Consider the following 21,779-nt stretch of genomic DNA (forward strand, 5'->3'; position numbering starts at 1 on the left):
AGGGGCTGAGTGGGCACTGGGTCTAGGAAGAGGAGAAGGGGCTGAGCGGGCACTGGGGTCCAGGAAGACGAGAAGGGGCTGAGCAGGCACTGGGGTCCAGGAAGACAAGAAGGGGCTCAGCGGGCACTGGGGTCCAGGAAGAGGAGAAGGGGCTGAGCGGGCACTGGGTCCAGGAAGAGGAGAAGGGGCTGAGCGGGCACTGGGGTCCAGGAAGAGGAGAAGGGGCTGAGCGGGCACTGGGGTCCAGGAAGAGGAGAAGGGGCTGAGCGGGCACTGGGGTCCAGGAAGAGGAGAAGGGGCTGAGCGGGCACTGGGGTCCAGGAAGAGGAGAAGGGGCTGAGCGGGCACTGGGGTCCAGGAAGAGGAGAAGGGGCTGAGCGGGCACTGGGTCCAGGAAGAGGAGAAGGGGCTGAGCGGGCACTGGGGTCCAGGAAGAGGAGAAGGGGCTGAGCGGGCACTGGGGTCCAGGAAGAGGAGAAGGGGCTGAGCGGGCACTGGGGTCCAGGAAGAGGAGAAGGGGCTGAGCGGGCACTGGGGTCCAGGAAGAGGAGAAGGGGCTGAGTGGGCACGGGGGTCCAGGAAGAGGAGAAGGGGCTGAGTGGGCACTGGGTCCAGGAAGAGGAGAAGGGGCTGAGTGGGCACGGGGGTCCAGGAAGAGGAGAAGGGGCTGAGTGGGCACTGGGTCCAGGAAGAGGAGAAGGGGCTAACGGGCACGGGGGTCCGGGAAGAGGAGAAGGGGCTGAGTGGGCACGGGGGTTCAGGAAGAGGAGAAGGGGCTGAGCGGGCACTGGGGTCCAGGAAGAGGAGAAGGGGCTGAGCGGGCACTGGGGTCCAGGAAGAGGAGAAGGGGCTGAGCGGGCACTGGGGTCCAGGAAGAGGAGAAGGGGCTGAGCGGGCACTGGGTCCAGGAAGAGGAGAAGGGGCTGAGCGGGCACTGGGGTCCAGGAAGAGGAGAAGGGGCTGAGCGGGCACTGGGGTCCAGGAAGAGGAGAAGGGGCTGAGCGGGCACTGGGGTCCAGGAAGAGGAGAAGGGGCTGAGTGGGCACTGGGGTCCAGGAAGAGGAGAAGGGGCTGAGCGGGCACTGGGGTCCAGGAAGAGGAGAAGGGGCTGAGCGGGCACGGGGGTCCAGGAAGAGGAGAAGGGGCTGAGCGGGCACTGGGGTCCAGGAAGAGGAGAAGGGGCTGAGCGGGCACGGGGGTCCAGGAAGAGGAGAAGGGGCTGAGTGGGCACTGGGGTCCAGGAAGAGGAGAAGGGGCTGAGCGGGCACTGGGGTCCAGGAAGAGGAGAAGGGGCTGACGGGCACTGGGGTCCAGGAAGAGGAGAAGGGGCTGAGCGGGCACTGGGGTCCAGGAAGAGGAGAAGGGGCTGAGCGGGCACTGGGGTCCAGGAAGAGGAGAAGGGGCTGAGCGGGCACTGGGGTCCAGGAAGAGGAGAAGGGGCTGAGTGGGCACGGGGGTCCAGGAAGAGGAGAAGGGGCTGAGTGGGCACGGGGGTCCAGGAAGAGGAGAAGGGGCTGAGTGGGCACTGGGTCCAGGAAGAGGAGAAGGGGCTGAGTGGGCACTGGGGTTGAGCGGGCACTGGGGTCCGGGAAGAGGAGAAGGGGCTAACGGGCACTGGGGTCCAGGAAGAGGAGAAGGGGCTGAGTGGGCATGGGGGTCCGGGAAGAGGAGAAGGGGCTGAGTGGGCACTGGGGTCCAGGAAGAGGAGAAGGGCCTAACGGGCACTGGGGTCCTCAGCTGCCGCCCCAGGTGTGGGCTCCTCTCCCCAGACCGCTCTGCCTCAGGCCCCCAGCCCCCCCCCAGACCGCGAGCTGGATCCTGGCATTGCCGCGCCAGCCGACTTCTGCCTCTGTCTTGAGAAGTGTCAATCTGAATCCCAAATGTGCCAGCCTTATTACCATCACCACCAGACTTCTTAATGAAGCTGCCAATGCTGTCAATGGCATCTCTTAATGACACTCGGTAAAGAAAAGGAATTCTACAGCCCCCTCCCGCCATTTGCTTCCTTTGCTTCGTGTCAGACTCCAAGTGCTTTCTGAATAAAGACAAGACAAACATAATATTAATATTAATAATAATAATAACAACAACAGCAGGTCATAGTTATTGAATTCTAAGCCTGTGTCACATACTGTTCTAAACACTGATAAGAACACTAAGAGTCAGAATTGACCGCCGCGGTTGAAGTCCACCTTGGGGACGCCCCTCTGCCTGCCGACCACCACAGTCCACCACCGCGCCGGACAGGATGAACGGAGGCTGGAGAGGACCGGGCACCTGGCCCCGGCTCAGCAGACCGCAGGTAACACTCCCTTCCCTTACAAACACCCTTTATCTCCAGTCTCACTCTGCAAGCCCCAACGTCCCCCCGCCCCCACCCCCATAATTTAGTGATGGAGACACAGTTTTTAAAACCGCAGAGTGCTGTTTGATGAGCGAAAGCCTCCCATGATTTTCCCGTGGCTAACCAGAGCTCCACAGTCCATGCTTCGCAAAGGGGCGTGGCGGGAGGGGAGAAGATCTGACACGAGAAGCATCATAGACAAAGGGAGAGATGAAGGGAAGAAGTACAGATGGAGAGGAAGGAGCGTGGGAACTGTTAGTCCGCCATCGGGGCGGCTCTGGCTCCGGAACCTTTCTCTCCTCACTCACAGAAGTTCCTGTTCCGTTTGGTCTCGCCCTTCATGGTCTCTTTGGTCTCTTCAGGGGTCACGGTGGCCTTTACGGAGCCCATCATCCTGTGTGTGTGTCCCACTGGGGCCACCATCGGAGCAGCCGGAGCCTCAAGGAAAGCGAGACCACCTCACTGCTTCCATGTGGCAGACTGATCGGTGCCGGAATCAGGGCCCCAGGGAAACAGCTCGCCCAGGACACCCGGCTCCCTCCAAGCCCGCAGCGCACCTCCCAGTGCCTCTGTTAAGTCACACTGCCTCAATCGAGGGCATGACCTCCCGAGGCTGAACCACAACGCCCTAACCGGATGGTCAGCGTGACGTGCAGACACCAAGGCATGTGGACCTGTGACAGCAGGTGACAGCAGGCATGTGGACATGAGGCAGACGAGAAACATGCCAAGCAGCCAGCAGTGGCCTTTGCACAGGTGAGGCACTGTGAGTGGTCTTTCTTTCCTTATCTCTGTTTTTGTAAAATGTGCAATAATGTTGTTACATTGTTAGAAATAATAAAGTATTTCAAAAATGTATTCTCTTTCTTGCTACACGGTCTCCCCAGATGTTTCCCTTCGAATCAACTAAGAAGTTAAAGAAAGTTAAACTAATCCTCCCCAGTTTCCCAAATTAATTCATACAGTCCGTGTCCAGTAGCTGCTAGTTTCCAAGACCAAGGCCAGGAGGCATGAGGGCTGCAGATCTCACCCGTCCCGTTACAGTGAACACTTCAAAAAGTAACCAAGATACAAGACAATGTGCACGATCCAATGCTCAGGTAAACCTCGTGAGTGCCAACCAGATAGTTCCGGCCACACAGGGCGCCATGTCTTACCAGCAACCCGCAGTTCCGTAGCGATAGGCCAGGCCAACGGGGTCGAGTGGTTTATGAAGAACTCTCTATTTTCCATATGCGTTGCCTCAGATTGTTACTTCTTGATGCCGTGTGTTTCTTTCCAGCACCACTTCCAAGCTCTCTGAGTTATATTGTACTAATAAGTAGCGATTTTGGAGTCTCTAAATGTTAGACTGTATAATGAAAAAGGGCAGGGGAGTGTTTTTAAATATCAATGAATTCCAGCATCCTGGGCTGCCAGAAGTCTGGTCCTCGCCACCGGTTTCCAGCCCAAGCGTAAGGATTCGCACATGTCAGACGCTGATGGATGGAGGTTGGGCCCTCCTGTCCTTCCACTGAGGGTCCTGAGGAGGGCGGGCTGCGGGGAAGGCTGCTCACCTCTGTGCGAGGCCACCTGGAAGCGCGTCCCTCGCACCATCTCCCTCACAGGAGGAGGTCCCTGTCTGAGGGAAGAAGCAGGAGGAGGAGAAGAGGAGCGAGAGCCCCCTTGATGCCTGTTGACAGCTCTGCCATCTCTCCAAGTGCCTTTGAGGGATCGTCTTACCCCCCATGGGGCAGAGCCCAGAGGCATGAGACGAGTTGCTAAGGGCCACAGCTGCCAATGTTCCTGCAGCGTCCACGAAAGGACCACACACGGTGCTCAGAGCCGGAGGGAGGGGGCACACCCTCAAAGATACATCCAGAAATAATATTTAGCCAAATATCTGTGCACCCTGTGGCCTAGTTCAGTGGACACATAAAATTAAGCATCACAACTGCCCATCCAGAAGTTCCCAACTAGATCTTCAATAAAAACCTCGGCGAAAGAAATCATTAGCACAGGTGTAAATGAGGTAGAAGGGTGCCTGCAATCCTGCAGGAAGAGGAAGGGCAGGGTGGGGGAGGGGTGAAAAGATCAGAGGAGCCCAGGTGTACTCCTGGAAAGCCCAGCACGTAATGATCAACAGGGACGGTGGGGCGGCCAAGGTGACTGAGAAGGACCAGCCAGAGGCACGTGTCAGCGGGCGGTTCTTTGTAATCAAGTGTAACTATGTTACCAAGAAGGAACTTTCAGTGCTGCTGGGTTGAGCGAAGAGAGAAATGGTACCCACAAGCAGTCAGAGGTGGGCACGTGTATATATAGGTGGAACAGATGCGACTTGGGACGATTTTATTAAGTTTGGAGAAATTAAAAGCACCTTCTTAGACAAGGAAACTAACTTCCTGTGTTTCAATTTCAGATGACCAGTGAGAAAAAATAAAGAGATGAGATAGACAGAAAGTGTGGGCTTCAAGTAAGGGAAATGTCCAGGGACATGGTGACCTCGGGCATCGCTGAATCCAGGAGCTCAAAACTGACCTCACACATCGGTCTCTCTCCCTGACTTTGAGTTACACAGTCCACGCGTTGGCTTTAGTCTCAAGCAGGTCCTCTTCTTACAGTAAGCCCTGGAGGGTTTGGACTTATATTCTGCCAATTCTGTCAAGAGTCCCCAAACGGAGTCCCATTGACTTTGATTAGTCATAGGACTCTCACCGAATGATTGAGTTTGGTTAAGAAAATTTGCAGCTCTGGTTGACCAGGCTTGGGGTCCTGTGACTAGCCAGGAACGCCAGGACTGAGTCACCTCTAGCCTATCATGCAGATGAAGAGTTAGGGAGACAGGAGGGAGTTCCTGTGTTGAGCCATCAATTGTTATAGAACAAACTACTGTGGACTTAGTGACCTAAGAATAAAAGCGATCATCATTGGCTCTCCTCACAGTTTGGGTGTGGCTGGATGCGGACTGCTGCCTCTGTTCCCTGAGGCTTCGTCTGCGGGGGCCCAGCGGGCACTGGGAAGCTCACTCGGCACTTACTAGCAAGTGGGTAGCTGAGCTGGGCAGGTGGCCAGGGGCCTCTGCTCCTTCACTCACCAGCCTTTTGTGGACTGTCTCTGACTTCCTCAGGGCATGGCGCCTGGGTGTCCCCAGGGCAGGGAAGAAGCTTCAAGGCTCCTGATGCCCTAGCCTCTCTGGTCCCGGAACACCACCTCCTCTGGGTTCTGGACATGGAGAGAGTCCCGGAGGCCAGCCAGATTCCAGGGGAGGGGGAGCAGATCCCACCGGACAACGGGAGGAGTTACAGTCGGGTGCAGTTATCAGAAGAGGGGTGGACACTGGACAGGCCGCACATACCACACGTACCCGAGTCTTCTGCACGCTCCTCCGTCCACAGTGCTTGTTCCAGCTCGTTCCATTGCTCCTCTGAGACTTAGTGTTCCCACCTGCAGCCCGGGCCTCTCAGCACAGAGAGGATTCAGCGTGATCAGGTACGTCAAGTCCCTCTCAACAGCCGAGGGTCCCTTGCTGTCTCCCCAGACCCATCGAGACTGAAGGTACAAAGAGTGTCACGACTTGCCCAAAGCCAGACGGTACTGTGGGCAGAGCCATAATGGACAGCGAGGGGACAGGGGACACTCAGCCTGTGATGTGTGTGTACCAAGGAGGAACAGGACATGAATTAGCAGTTTTATGAGAAGCTCAGTTTCCTTATTCCAGGGCAAACGGTCTCTGTTTTATTCTAGCTAACGAGGCTGATTCAATTAACGGTACTACACACAGATCCTGCCTGAAAGTAGCTTCGGTTTACTGCTTCCACAAACCTCGTGACACTTGATTGAACAAAGCACGGAGTAATAGACAGAAGACGGCCCGTTGACTGGGGGCCTGCGGCATTTGCAGGGAGGAAGAGTTATCAGCCTGCGCCTCGAACTCAGACGGAGCGAAGATGAGAGTCGGCTCTGCCTCCTAACAGCTCTGGGACCTTGAACGTAACCTTCCTGACCCTGGTGTGGAAGGGGGTAAGACCGCCCACTGCCCAGAGCTGTCCTGAGGAAGAAACCAGGGAAACATACTATTCTGTATTAAATGGCAAACCTTCTCCCGATGCCTCTGTTGACCCCTCGTGTGACTACATTTGGAGATGGGACCTATGAGGAGGTGACAAAGGTGACATGAGCTCATAAGGGTGAATCCTTAACCCAAGATGGCTTGTGTCCTTGTCAAAAGAGCAAGAGACACGAGCGATGCCTCCCTGTCTCTCTGTGTGTCCTCGGGGTCGCCTCTTAGTCTGCGTGTGTCGGTGTCTCAGCCCCCTTTCCACGTGAGGACACCAGTCCTACGAGGTGACGGCCCACACTCACTGCTTTACCTTGATGACCTCTTTAAATTTTATCTCCAAATCCAGTCACGTTCTGAGATACGAGGGGTCAGAGCTTCACCGCAGGAGTTGGGGCACTGTCTATTTCATCCTCGCCAACCCCCTCCGAGAGGACAGGTCTCGGCTGCCCCGCTGACCGTGATGTGCCCCAGACCAGTGTGCTTTCCCCTGGGCCCCGTGACGACCGGACCGATCTGCACAGACCCAGCAGGACGCGGGCTGGAGCGGCCGCGCCTCTCCCTCCCACCAGGTCCGCCCGGACATATCTGTCTCAGCCTTCCCAAACCACACCGAGCAACCTGCCTCCCGCCTGCCGTTACAGCTCTCCCCAGCTTAGCTGACCAACTCCTGGGCGCCGCTTCCAGGAAGCCTTCCTTACAGCACGCTGTCCTCCCTGGGGGTCCCTGCTAGGACTCTCAAAATGCTCATTCTGTCCCACTCACCACGGTGGGATTAGACTGAGGGCCATAGTCCACTGACCTGTCTGTGTCTTCTCTTGTCTTTAAACATGACCGTGGCCAGTCGCCACTTGGTTCTCACCGTCTAGCAACCGTGCGGGGTATTCAGTAAATACCTGATGGATGAATGAACAGAGTGGATGAATGAGTGAGTGGGTGAGTGAGTGTGCCCGCCTCCCCGAACGAGAGATAGTTGACTCCTTGAGGAAAGGGACTGTCTTGCCCGTCTCTGCTTCCCAGCTCCGTTTTGGAACCCGGGGTCTGGGCCACCAGGGGGCTTGCCAGACCTCCGGGAATCCGGTGGCCTGTGATGGGACTGAATGGGGACAGAGCTGTCGGGAAACCGGGACGCTCACAGAGGTGGTGGTACCCACCCTGTGCGTACTGTCCCCTGTGTGTCCCACAGGTTTCTGTGGTTGAAGCAATTTTCCGTTGCCTTTTATCATTTCCTCTCCTTAGCTAGGTACCAAATTTGCTAAAGTTTAAAAAAAAAAACAAAAAAAAAAAAACACGAATCTCTGCCGTAAAGGAATGCAGGTGGTTTGGAGTCCGGAGAGTTTGGGTGCTGCTCCATGAACCCCACTCACTGGCTGCGTGACCCGGAACGTGTCCCTTTGACCCTCCTACCTTCTGTTCCTGACCCGGAAAATGAAAAGCACACGGATTACTCTCCAGGTTGCTGGGAGCACAGCCAGAGTCCTGCCCAAATAAAGTGCCGGGCGGGGCACATAGCAGGGGCTTAGTAAATGCAAAGTTCCACCTGATCAGGCCACAGAACAGTGGAAAGAGCATCGCCTGGGACACTGAGGACCCAGGTCCGAAAGCCCGAAGGCGCCGGCCTGAGCGTGGGATAATACACATGACCCCATGATCACTGGATTGAAGCCCAAGGTCACTGGCTTGAGCAAGGGGTCACTGGCTCAGCTGCAGTCCCCCAGTCAAGGGACATATGACAAAGCAATCAATGAACAACTAAGGTGCTGTCACTATGAGTTGATGCTTCTCATCTCTCTCCCTTCTTGTCTGTCTGTCCCTGTCTGTCCCTCTCTCCCTCTCTTTCCCTAAAAAAAAAATTAAATTAAAATAAATGTGAATTTCCTCCCCCTTTCCCACTGCCATGTTTTACTCCTACTCTCATTTTCATTAGTAACCGTTTTAAGGGGTTTTCTGCATAAAACGTTTATTAGGAAGCATCCTGGGGTCGGGGAAGCAGCAAAGATAGTGGGTTTGTTGAGGAGGACAGTGCACCCTCATTGGGGAAATCCGAACTTGTCTAGAATTGATTGCCATTTTCAACTAAAAAATTACCCAGGAAGTTCAGGTAGTAGGAGTTCCCAAAAAAGATTCTGGCTGTCAGTGACAACTGGCGGTGTGTTTGCGCCTCTCTCCAATTCTGATGAAAACCCCCCAATCTCCCTGCTTAGCATAGAAAATATTAGCACCTGTATGTGTGCATGCGGAGGCTGACAGAGCCAGAGCTCCCTCCACATCCGACGCGCTGCTTGTGGATGGATGGTCTTTATGTTTTCAAAAAATATTTATCACTACATTCTGCACCATGAAAACTGACTGATCTCTGTTCTGAATCAAGGCAGAAGGTGTTCTCCTTACGGGTCCCCCAACAGAGGCACACGAGGACTCTGTCTGAGGGGCACAGCCACAGACAAATGGGGCTCGGTGAAAATTCATGCATAATCAAAACAAATTGAATATCCACCCTTATTTCCACAGGGAGCAGTGCTGCCATGATTAATGCTTGACAATGATATTTAATTAAAGCTTATTTACTTTATAGATACTTTCCGCGTGATTTTCCTATGGTATACCAAGCACTCACGTTCCGAAATAATCTAACATATCATCGGTGAAGACAAAGGGCATAATAACAAGCAGAAACTCACACCGACATCAGCCACAGCCCAGAAACATTTTTTACACTGAAGAATGTTTGCTGTGCACAAATTTAAAAACAACTTGATTCTCAAGGTCTGGATCTCCTCTCTCTCCCTCTCTCCTCTCTCCCTCTCCCCTCCCTCTCTCAGAACACACATCGCATCCACAAAAACGTATCCCCAGAACTGTGTGATTTGTTTCACCTGTTTTTGTTCTAAAAACCCTCACCTGCCCTGGCCGGTTGGCTCAGTGGTAGAGCATCAGCCTGGCGTGCAGGAGTCCCGGGTTCAATTCCCGGCCAGGGCACATAGGAGAAGCGCCCATTTGCTTCTCCACCCCCCCTCCTTCCTCTCTGTCTCTCTCTTCCTCTCCCGCAGCGAGGCTCCATTGGAGCAAAGATGGCCCAGGCGCTGGGGATGGCTCCTTGGCCTCTGCCCCAGGCGCTAGAGTGGCTCTGGTCATGGCAGAGCGAAGCCCCAGAGGGGCAGAGCATCACCCCCTGGTGGGCAGAGCGTCGCCCCTTGGTGGGCGTGCCGGGTGGATCCCAGTCGGGCGCATGCGGGAGTCTGTCTGACTGTTTCTCCCCGTTTCCAGCTTCAGAAAAATACACAAAAAATAAATAAATAAAAATAAAAACCCTCACCTCCTCCGACCCAGCCTCAGGCTTCTGACATTATGAACTCTGACATTTCCGGCTCCAGCCTGTTCCTCACCCAGAACACCAGATACAGTCAGCACCGAATGGACCCACCCCGTATTTCAGACCCGTAATCTCTGTATTGATTTCAAGGGACTGGTATTAGGATGATGAAAGTCACACTGTGAAATTCAGTTCTGGAAATCCATCTTCGGTCTTTAATATTTTCCCCCAAATTCCAACCGGTTGGGCTATCATCTTCCGGTGCCAATTAATTATCTTTAGAGGAACTGAAATTAAGTATCGTTTCCAGCTGGAAGGAAGTTGACGTTCTTGTTCTGTTTCTGTGAGAGGCACGACAAACCGTTTATTCATTCTAAAAAGAAGTTAGAAGCTAGGCTTTGGACAGCACTCGCTTTTAACTTTTATAATTTTTTAATTAGCCACTAAAGCCAGGTAGCGGCAGAAGCAATTGTAAGGAAATGGAGAATAATCCTTCCTTTTGACGCACTACCCAGAGCATCATGTTCTTTGCGCTCTGCTTGCTGACCCATCCCGGCTGTAAACAGCAGGAAGTCCTGTCCTTCAAAAGGAAGGGGGGTTTCTAAGGCTGGTTGATGGGGAGGAGCGCCACCCACACCCTGCACAGGGAAGCCTCTCAGGATTCCTAAGGGCACTGCTCAGGGGGTCCCCGGGGGAAGGCCGCCTGCCTGTGGTGGCCCCGTCGCATGCTAGGCACTTTCTCGGGCATTCTGGCCAAATCAGGAAGTGCCTATTTTCCCTGAGGGATTTCTGAAGGTCCCCCCAATTGTGATGAACTTACCCATTTCAAAACTCACAACACGTGGGCAGCTCTGTGGCGACAGCATTTGTACAGCGTACGGTTAATTCCCTTGACAGGGCGACTTCGGAGTCGTCCACTTCCTTACCTTTCCCAAGGTCTCCTTTCTAATGCGTCTGATCTCGAATCAAGACATAGCAGACCGTCTTCATATTTTCTCTGAAGCTATCTAAGTTTTCATGATCCAAATAGGCTTATGTGTCCTTGACCCACGGCAGGATCAGACCCATTTTACAGAAAAGAGAAGCTTAATTGAATTAAGCCTTCTCTTTAAGATAAAATGTTAAATGGGTGAATTTATTGTATAAACCCATGACCAAACCTGGGGTCCTATCCCATGCGACGGATGAAAGTGGGACAAGCTTTAGGTTACTCAGCATGGGAGGGGGGTGTCAAACACACATGGAGAATGCCGGTCAACAGTCATTTCTGTAACCACATGGAACCCACCAGAGGGGTTCTTTCTGTAACTCCTAATGGCATCGGGCTCTCAGCTCAAGAAGGTAACTGGAAATGAATAAAGTTTCTTGATTCAGTTTTTAATTCATAAAAAAGAAATGTGTCAGTCTCTGTTCTACATCAGTTAATATTCCAAATAAGGTGCATTGCCTTTATTTCTAATCGTAATGACTAGAGTGTATGTTATAGCAGGGTGTCCCATTACTTTCTCACTATTTAGTCTCCGTGTGTACATAATGTTAAATGAGTCGGAGTGGCATTAAAGCCAATTTTAATGCTTTTAAAACCAAAGGTGACATCCATTTAGGCTGCCTTGCTAATAAATCCTGACTTTTTCACTTGAGGGAAAAAAAAATAATGTAATTGCTAAATTTATGCAATCTAACAGGGTATTTTTAGCTTCCGAATAATAGATTCCTTTTAAATCGATGGTCTTTGTGCTTGTTACAAGAGTTAACTCTACAAGGCAAGTGAAACACAAGTGCCCTTATTAAATAAGTTATTGGTAAGTTGAGACCCAGAGTTATACCAACAGAGAAACTGAGAGGAGAACAGTTAAAATATAAACAAATCGATAATGCCACTTTGCAGGAAAAAATTTAAGGAAATAATTTAAATAAATGGTATAATAAGACCCTTTTAAGAGACAGCTGTTCCTATCCATATTTAGATTCATGTCCTTTGATCCATTCTATGAATAACAACCAGCTTTCATTATTTCCTTACGTGCAACCATTTTAAAAATAAATTTCCAGTGTTATAAATCACTTAGAAGGTGCATCCGTACCCCTAATTCATGCTGTTTTGTTGACGCTAAGAAAATCACCCTTCTTTTTCACATTGTAGCTCTATCTTTTTCTCCTCACACACTCCTGTTTGCCAGAGCCTGGATAGTTAAACCTCTCTCTTTTTTTTTTTATTTCATGATTGGGAACCCACAATTTCAAATCAAAATATTTTAACATTTTTAAAAGGAGAGAAATGTAACACTCTTGGTAAATAGTCTTTACAAAGCTGTAACAAGTAAGTTGATAGACGTGTAAAAAAAATCAATATATTTGAAATGACTATTTATATGAATTTATGAAGCTTCAAATGGCCTTCATTTTGCACAAAGCAATTTTGCAGGCCATTAGTCCATAATACGGAGTAGCCTCTTTGGCATATTTAAAGAAAAAAAAAAGAAAGAAAAGAAAAGGTGTTCAATAGCCAAAGTATTGAGGCTTAAGTGGTATCAACAATTGGACAGTGGTGCATTTTTGCGAGGTGTCTTCCTTGTGTTTTCAATAATGCATTCCCATAATTCAGGAATTATACATCACACACGAACGTGCACTAGTGTACAAGCACATTACAGCATGTAAGCTCCACTATGCACGTTGCAAATACATTCAAAGGATAATATGCAAACACATTCCCTCTGTGGAATCACTAACACAAAGTCCAGACTGTTACTAATGTATCAGAGCCATAATGGCCTAAGCTGTGACTACCCAGTAGAAATAACATCTTATTTCTGATAGACACTGATAGACAATTTAACCAATCCATTGACGTATTAGTAAGACCTGCTTAGTAGTGAACCTTGGAGTCGTAATTCACGTGTTTAAAGTGCTGGGAAGGGAGGATGACAGATGGAGTGGAGAAGCCACCTGTCCCAGTTCTCCCTGAACCTACGGGGTTCCCAGCACCAAAGCCGGGAACGTCCCAGGCAAACTGGGACAAGTTGGTAACCCTCAGAAGTCAGGTGGGAATTTACTTTGGCTGCAGAAGGGTCATAGAGGAAACGGACTGAAAATAATAATAATAATAATAATAATAATTATAATTATAATAACCCTGAAAAAAAATTAACAACTCAAAAAAAGAGTGGTTTGAATTTGTGGTATATCTAAGAGAGTTAAAGAATTTCAAATAAATAAATAAGAGCCCTTTAACAGAGGCTTTTAGTCTCATAAAGAGGAAAATGTGCTCAGCCCTCCAGTGGAACAGCACCTGCAGGTGACGTGCCCTTTCCAGTATCACCTTGTGCAACGGCAGGCTGTGTTTAATTGTACTGTCTAAAAGGACCGGATTCGGTCGGCTAGATATCTTTTAACTGTGATTTTTAAGTATACGGCGTGAGGAGTCAAAAAATTTTTACCTTGGCTAATATAGATATTTAAAATGCTGAAAACAGCAGTTGTATAAAATCTTAAACTAAAACAAAACAAAAACAGCAGTCAGATCAACTTCACAAGAGATGATAGTCACATTTTTAAAACCTAGACTGAATTTCTGCCTGAAATCAGTGAATAATGAAAATAAAGGTGCCGGTGAAATCTGACAAAACTGATCCAGCACCAGCCTTTTGAAATGTTACCCCCATAAAAAAAAAAAAAAAAAAAAAAAAAAAAGCCCATAAAATTAATCTACTTGGACGCTTTCCGTGTTAAATCAGCACAGAAATAAGCACTTAGGACATCAGTTACAAAAGGCTCATTTCTGGTCGCCTGTGTGCCCAGAACCCACCATGAGGGGCACCTGGATCTCTCCCACATGACACACGGAACACACAGAGGTCAGCAATGGCAGCTCTTCAGAGCACATGGACTTTGTGCTCATTTGACAGAAGCGTGAAATCAGGAACCTGGGAAAAGACTGAAAGGAAGTTGGAAATCCACAAATCAGGTTAATTCCCCTGCAGTTGTCTGTTTCTTATACTCTCCAGACCAAAAATAAACACTATCAGTTGAGTCTCTCTGGACCACTCATTTAAAACCTGGCACAGGCTGCCCGGCTCTGCATATAACAGTGCCATCATATTGGCAAGGGGTATCTGTATCCCTTTAATAGAGGAGTGACGGCTCGTAGAGGTCAGGTGAGGTGCCTGAATGAAACCAGAAATGCCCAGGAGAACGTGGTTCTTGCTCCAGAGATACGACCATCACAGGACTACTGCCTCTGAAGGAAGTGTCCCCCCTTGCAATTGATAGGGAGTCCTCTAGAGAGGATCAAAATGAAACTTCTCCCTTTGAGGAGGAAGTATGAGCAAGAGAAAGAACCTAAGCTTCCGTGGCAGACAAGTTCCGGTTGAAATTCTAGCTCTGAGACACGCAATGATAGACCAGCTTCCGAAATCTCTCTGAGCCTCAGTTTCCTGTCATGTTAAATAGGACCACAAAGTTCCTGAAAAAATTTAACTCAGAATTACCATAGGACCCGGCAATTCTACTCCTAGCTATCTACCCAAAAGAATTGAAAACAGCAACACAAACAGGTACTTATATACACAAATGTCCACAGCAGCACTAATCCTAATAGGCAAAAGGTGGGAACAATCCCACTGTCCCTCAAGGGATGAACCGATAAACAAAATGTGGTCCACCTCTACTATGCAATATTATTCCGCCGTAAAAATGAATACATTTCTGAATACAGGTGACAATATGGATGAGCTTTGAAAACATGAACTAAACCAGACGAAAGAACAAACAGTGCAGGAGTCCACGTAGAGGAAATATCTAGAATACGCTAAAAGGTAGGGTCAGAAAGTAGACTGGAGGGTGCCGGAGGCAGAGGGGAGTGCGGAGTTACTGCACAGGCAGAGAATTTCTGTACGGAGTGATGAAAACACTTTGGAAACAGGAACAAGGGCTGCACCCGATTGCGAATGTCGTTAATGACACTTAAGATGGTAAACTGTACATCCTACATAGATTACCATGATAAGAGCATGAAAAATAAATAACAGAATCATTAATGATGCTGAGGCACTGAGTTCAGGAGAGGGTTAAACTACAGTTGAGGTGACAGAGAATGGCAAAGAGGTGACAAGGAAGCATTACTGTCTTCCCCATTATGCCCCACTCCGCAGAGCCCAGGACCAGGGCTGGACTGTGACGCTGGGAGCCCCCTGGCCGCCCTGGCAGGTGCAGTTCTGAGCTCTTGTGGTCCGGAAGTTTCCAGCTCCTCCTCCTCTGTAGGGTGTTCATTCCAACCGGCTGAGGAAGTCCTATTTCTTCAGGGGGAAAGGAGGTAGAGTGGGGTGTCAGTTTTTGACAAAGGCAATTAACAAGTTATACGCACAGGAACTTTTTTTTTTTTCTTCTAATCACGGGCTTTACAATTTACTGCATCTAGAAAGAAACTGAATTTAAAATGCAATTATTGTGCAGTAATTAACTTTGTCCAAATGAGGCCCTTTCAGAACTCAGTTTCTTCGGAGACACATTACTGAGCCCAGCGCGTGCATTCATTTATTTATTTATTTATTACATTTTTTTCAATAAAGTTTTTTATGGACAAATTAAAGAATTTAAAAAGTCTGATTCTATATATTTGGGATCTTTCTAAGAACTCTGTCATAATGTTCAGAGTTTCAGCTTTCCACTTGTTGGGGAGGGGGTCGGAGGGGGGGGGAGAAATCTCATTTCCTTAAATCAAATGTGTTTGTTGCCACGTGAAACGGCCTCTCTGGGAAATGTGCCTCCAGCCAGCAGCCCGAGACAATGACAGCGACAATTATAGTTCGGCTTTGCCCTCCCTCCAGAATTAACATGGTTTTTGCTTTAAAATTGTGTGGGCAGCTCAGCCTTGGAGAGCTGCCCTGCGGACCCCTGGCTGAAACGGAGAGGGGGCCCTTCGACCACGGGGAAACGCACTGAAAGGGCCACGTGCCTTTTCTTCACCCACATCACATCAGTTGAGATTTCTTACTTTTCTTTTCTTTCATCCTCTTCTCACTCTCTTCCCCCAGTCACCCAGGAGGCAGGACATCCTATCCAATAAAAGTAAACATTCACCGGCCCGAACACACCACACCATGCCTGACCCACAGACCGGTGCGAAGGTCACAGCTTTGAGCCAGTGAAACTGAGTCGTGCCTGCAGCACACTCCCACCCAAACTCCTTCTTTCTCTTCCTCCCGGGGCGACTATCTGAAACGGCCTTAGTTTTAAAAAGCCCTCCCAAGTCTTTCTTAAATCTTAGGAACCTCTGTGCATCTCTAAATAACGCGAGCTGTCGAGACCCTGGGTCCTGTCGCCGCAGACCACCTAGAGAGGAGATTCTGAGCGTGACGCTGGCTTTGAATCCAGGACTGCATTTCCCACGATGAGCCCCATTCTCAGCACAGCAGAACGTGAGTCCAGAGGAAGAAACTGACCCTTCTCTCCTATTCCTTGTCCCACAGAACCCCAGCTCTGCAAAGCCAAGGTGGTCCCGGATTCTGCAGACACGTGTTTTGACAAGAGGAAGAAAAGAAAAAGAGAGGAGGGAAAGAAAGAGTGAGAACCTCCACAGATATACGTCGGCCCTGCCAACGACTCTCTGTTTAACTTGTAATCAAAACAACTCAAACCCAGTTACTGTTTGCATATCTGCCAAGTTTCTCAATTTCAGCAGTCGGCAGCGGGCCCTGGGTATGACAGGCTGTCTTTCAGATGCAGCAGGATCTGCCAAAGACCCAGCTCAGAGCAACTGGTAAATTAAATGCCAGCGAGCAAGGACAGTCCTACACCTTTCCTCTACACGCGCACAAAGCAGCATCCGGCCCCGCATCCCCGCCCAGGCCCGGGAAACCCAGGATGCCCGAGGAAGGGCCAGGCCTGGGCGCACACGCCCCTCTCTGGGCACTGCATCCCGGTGCCTGCTGGGCATTAGTCAGTGCGTGAATGCGGATGGAAATCGATGACCAAGATTTCTTATTAAAAAGACACTGAGGTGGGAGTGGGGTGGGGAGAGAACTACTCTGCCAATAGATGAAAAGAATCCTCTCAAATCAAATAGACTCAGAAAAAAAAATCCCACTTTCAAGTGCCCAGCGATATCGCACAATCTATAGATAACGTTAGGTATTCAGATCCACAGCAAAGTGTAATTGAAAATAAAATAGACATTAAATGCATACAGGTGCATCTTTAAATCTTGCATCCTAAAAGCTTCTTGTGAAAAGTAAAGATAAGGCTTCTCTTTTCCTGGGAAAAGTGTAAGCTTTTAGAATCTAGTTGATCCAGGCCCGGGGGTGGGGGGCAGGAATTGGACAGGGTGAGTTTAGCGACTGCCTCTGTTCTCCGCGCCGATCAGCCTAGCAGATATTAATGAATAAGCCTTGTTTTGACTGCAATTTTGACTGTAACCTGCTGATTTAATGACTCACACTAAGTTCAGGGAGTGCGGGCTGCCATCTTAATTAGGCAAACGTGACCGCGTGCCTTACATTAATAACAGCTCGCATAACCATCAGGACTGGACAAAAGCAAAGCATTAAAGCAGGAGTGACCCTCCAAGTTGGTGGGCTCACTGGACACTAAACGGGAGGGTAATCTCCTGATGCACTTTACCCAAATCTGCCTCTACAGTATACAATATGGTTTTTTTTTAAAAAAAAAAAGAAAAGCTGTTAGCAGTAGGGCTGGGGTGCCTGCACTCAAAATGACAAGACATGAAAATTTCACTTAGTGTTTTTAGGTGATGTGGAGGGGCGAGGGGGGGGGCATGTGCTGCAAGAAAAGACTCCACACAAGGCACTGTGGCAGTGGTTTCATTTTCTTCCTCCCTGGGCTGACATTGCGGGCGAGAGCTGCCAAGGGTAGAAACCAGGGCTCCTGAGAGCCTGCCCAGTGATGTGTGTCCTGGGTCTGCGCATGCCTAATCCCTGGGAATGCCCACGATGCCGTGTCTCTGCGTAGTCCCTGTGAATGCACGCACGTGTGTCTGCTCCTCAGCTGAGATGTGCACACAGGACGGAGATCTTGCTGCAACAAATCCCCCTCTCTATGTGCGTCACCTCCTTATTCTAGAGGGGCAGAGGGCCTGCAGTAGCCGACGTCCCTTTTTCTCCATCATTTGATATGTATCCTTCCGCCTGACTGTAGAACTGAGGGCACAAACCACTTGGCCGCAGCCTGTGACGGGCCTCGGGCACAGGGCACCATCAGGGTAATGCGAGCCTCCCAGCCCTGAGATGCTGCATCCGCACCCCCACCCCCACCCCGCCCCAAGCTCAGGGGCTTCGTTTAAAAGATTAAGAGAAGATTTTTTGTGTGAAGCGTGACTCACCAATCAGCACGGGTTTTTTTTTCCCCCTAAACTACCAACACTTCCAAAACAAAACAAAATTGTAAGGGGCTCCAAGGTTTAACAGCGAGGCCAATTACCTGGTGGACATTTCTAGAGATGCAAGACACCATGAGAAAACTGCTAAAAGAAATTCTAGTCCCCAAATTTTAATTAGCTGACAGGCGAATTCCTGTTAAGGTCCTGCTTTTCTATCAGAGAAGCTATGAATGGGTCCGATCACTTTCTCCGGGGAAATGTTAATTGTGTGTGCACACGTGCGCGCGTGCGCGTGTTTAGAAACAGGAGGCTTCTAGGCAGGCTTCTGGTCTTGGTATTCTAGAGAGCCAGGCCTCGATCTCAGAATAAATGTCTCATCATCAGGTTCCCCAAGTGCCCGGTGTTGTGGCCCCTGTTGTTGCCAGTGTCCTACTCCCACATGGCCTCCTTTCAAGCCCCATGGCTTCCAGCACCTTATTGGTATGCTAATGACCAGAGCTGCCTCAACTTGCAATTGCTCCTTGGAAAGGGTCTTCGGATTTCTGCCTCGGGTAGTGGGAGGAGCAGTCCCAGAAGATTTCTTTCTCCTGCGTCTCCTGGTCAGACAGGTAAAATAAACTTAGCTCCAGTGACAGAAGACACACATCACCTCCCCAAGGCCTTCTTTGGTCTGAATGTAAAAGCAAGTTGAAATACTGGTATCTCCGCCTTTTGCAGAGATCAGGACGGGGGAGAAAGGCCAGGTCTCTTTTACAAACTGTCGTTCTTAATTATACATTTCCAGCCCTTTGTGCACGTTCGAAGAGCTGGCTCTCCACATCTTTAGTGAGCACTTCATGGAGAGGGGGCTCCCCGTTGCCTAAGATAACCCCCTTTTATTTGCATTTGAAAATAAATGTAAAGTTTACCTTGAGAACAAATGATTAATGAAGTGTTTTCAATGCACCCCAGCTGTTCACCATAAAAGAAGAATAATTTGATGTTTGGGGTCCTTATGCCGTTTGATAGCAACTGATTTTTTTTTGGACGGGGTTCTCGGGAGGGGGTGTAGGGCCATTAAAGGGTTAATATTCAAATCAGAAATTTGCAAGGCCTGCATAATGGGAGCGCCACCCTCATGACAATAGGAATTTTTAACAATATATCCAGCCTTGTTAGCAAGAGAGTTACAAGCATTGAGGGCAATCAGTGTGCCTTGTCAGTTTCTTTTTATCTACCATCTCCAACCGCGGAGGAGCCGAAATGAAGCACTTTGGAATTATCAATTTCAGCCACATTTGCATAACAAAGCCCCCGAGGAAGAGGCATGATAAATGTGAAGGACCCCTCTTGGAAAAGGAACTGTCAACCGCGCCCCGAAAGATTCTCCGACCGAGCGCCTTCTCGGGGACTGCAGTCAGCGAAAATAAAATGAAAGCATTAAAGAAAGTCATTCTCTCAGAGAGAAAAATCTCCCCCCTTCTGCACAGAGAGAACTGGATGAAATGACATTATGCATATGAAAATGTCCAGAAAGATGTTTGATTTATGTATGCATTAGATGCAAATTCCATTACGGTGCGCGCGCTGTTGTGTGATTTGGCGCTGAACACATCAGCGCCCTGATCAGATCTGATCTCATTAATTCCGACAAGGAGAGAGAGAGGGAATTGAGAAGAATTTATGGCCTGGACACTTGAAAGAAGTAAATTGTAATTCTGTTTAAAGCTATAGCGAACCTTTTAAACACCTTTTATTATAGGAAAGAAGCACTCACTTTTAGAACACTGTAAGGACTTATTAATCTTATGGGGGGGGGGACTTCTGGTCTTCATTTAGGAGGAAAAAAAAATTGTGACCTTGTTTAGAAGAAATAAAAAGAAGTAGAAAATGCCTATCTTAGACCAGAATTCAAAGAAAACATCACAATAGTCCGATCAATGGTGCCTCTGTGACTAATTGTATAAAGGCTTGGTTTTAAGGATCGTGTTTTGTTTTGCTCCTTTTTTTTTTTAGTGGCTTAATATTTTGCAATAAAATACCAAACAATGAATGAATATTTTTATAGAACTGAGAGGCAGATTTACATTTTAAAATCTCTTTAATTGCGTTGCAGATAAAAGTACTAAAAGTCTATGGGGGGGGTGCCTTGGGAAAAGTGTCTTTTGAAACCTCCACTTATACTAGAACTACTTTGGAAACAGTCTATTTCAGACCGAAATTAAGTAGAGTAGTAGTAGTAATAATAATAATAATAATAATAATAATAACCTCGCTGCCAAAACAGTTTTAAAAGGAAATATATGTCCTTAGGGGGAAATCCTAGATTGTTCATTTCTGTCAATAATGATTCTTATCTTTTGCTCCCTGCACAAGACCTTAATAAGCCGTTTCCTCTGTTCAGGAGCAATAATTACCCTTCATGGGTGAGATGTCCTGTATTTACTTGATAGCGACTGCAAAGCCGAAAGTGTCTCAGTAGGTTACGGCATCAGGAATCACGGTCCCTCCCCCAGCATTCATGGCCCCCCGGGGTGCAGCTCTGCCCGCAAGAGTTGCGTTTTTTTTCGAAGCATCTTTCATCTGCGTGAGCTATGATTAACTATCTTCCCAGGGCCAGAGGTGGAGGCAGAGACTGGATTCAGGAAACCTTAGTTCCCAATCATGTTTGATTTGAGACGGAAATGAAGATATCCAGGCGGCACTCCCCCCCCCCCGCAGCCTCCCGCTTCTAGGGGTAATCCACTCCAATCGCAGCCATCGTGGAGTTTCCCGAATGTTTATCCAAACGGATGCAGCACACACGCACACACGTGCACGCGGAGGAAGAGAACTCGGAGGGCAAAGTGTGGCAGGACCAAGGAAACCTGGTGCAGAGCCCTGTTTCGTCCGAGGCTAATCCCCATGGCTTTTCCTCATTTCCACCCAAACCGTACAAGTATCTCGTGTGCACCGTGGGTATAATTATAGATGGAGCACCTTGTTTACCTTACGCCTCTGTGTTCCCTGCCTCCCGTGCTGTATGTTTTTAAGAACGTGAGTGCGTGGCGTCGATTGGTTTGCCCGCATTCCAACGAGCCCCACCGGCAAACCAGGAAAATAATTGGGGTTTCCTTTGAGAAAGAGAGAGCGGAGGGGGTGGGGGGACTCTTCTTCTTGTGATGTTTAAAAAAAAAATTTCAAGATTTTTCTCATTTATCTCCATGATCGCTCTAACCACACAGTTGAAAGGTATATTTAGGCTGCAGGGATTGTATTTTAGAATGTGGAATTTCAAGTCCTCTCGCTTGGGGGACTTGAAAGAATTGTGCACATTTTGAATAGGATTGTCTGCAAGTAAGGGGGGGATAAAACTTACCTTGGCATTATCCGAGTGAAAGTCTTTTTTCCCCAAGGTGTTTTAATGTGTCTGGGTATGTGTGAAGGTATGCATTGAGAAACAGACCCAGTTTGCTTGCCTTCAATTAAATCATCCCTCAAAAGTACAAAAGGAAATGTATATATTTCACAAATAGTAAAGGAGGCAGCTTCCTCGTATCTTCACACAGTCAGCCAGACCCTTACATGTCACACGCACACACACACACACACGTGCACATACACACGTGCATGAGCATGCACGCACACACACACACACACATACACACACACGCACACGGAATGAATGGGAAAGGCTTGGTGATTAGGTCATGCTGTTTGTTCATCTCTGCCCTAGCTAATGTGATTGAATTGGAACAATACCTTTGAACTCCCTGGCTCTGATCTGCATACT

This window comes from Saccopteryx bilineata, chromosome 4, assembly GCF_036850765.1.
Source record: "Saccopteryx bilineata isolate mSacBil1 chromosome 4, mSacBil1_pri_phased_curated, whole genome shotgun sequence".
Classification (NCBI taxonomy): domain Eukaryota; kingdom Metazoa; phylum Chordata; class Mammalia; order Chiroptera; family Emballonuridae; genus Saccopteryx; species Saccopteryx bilineata.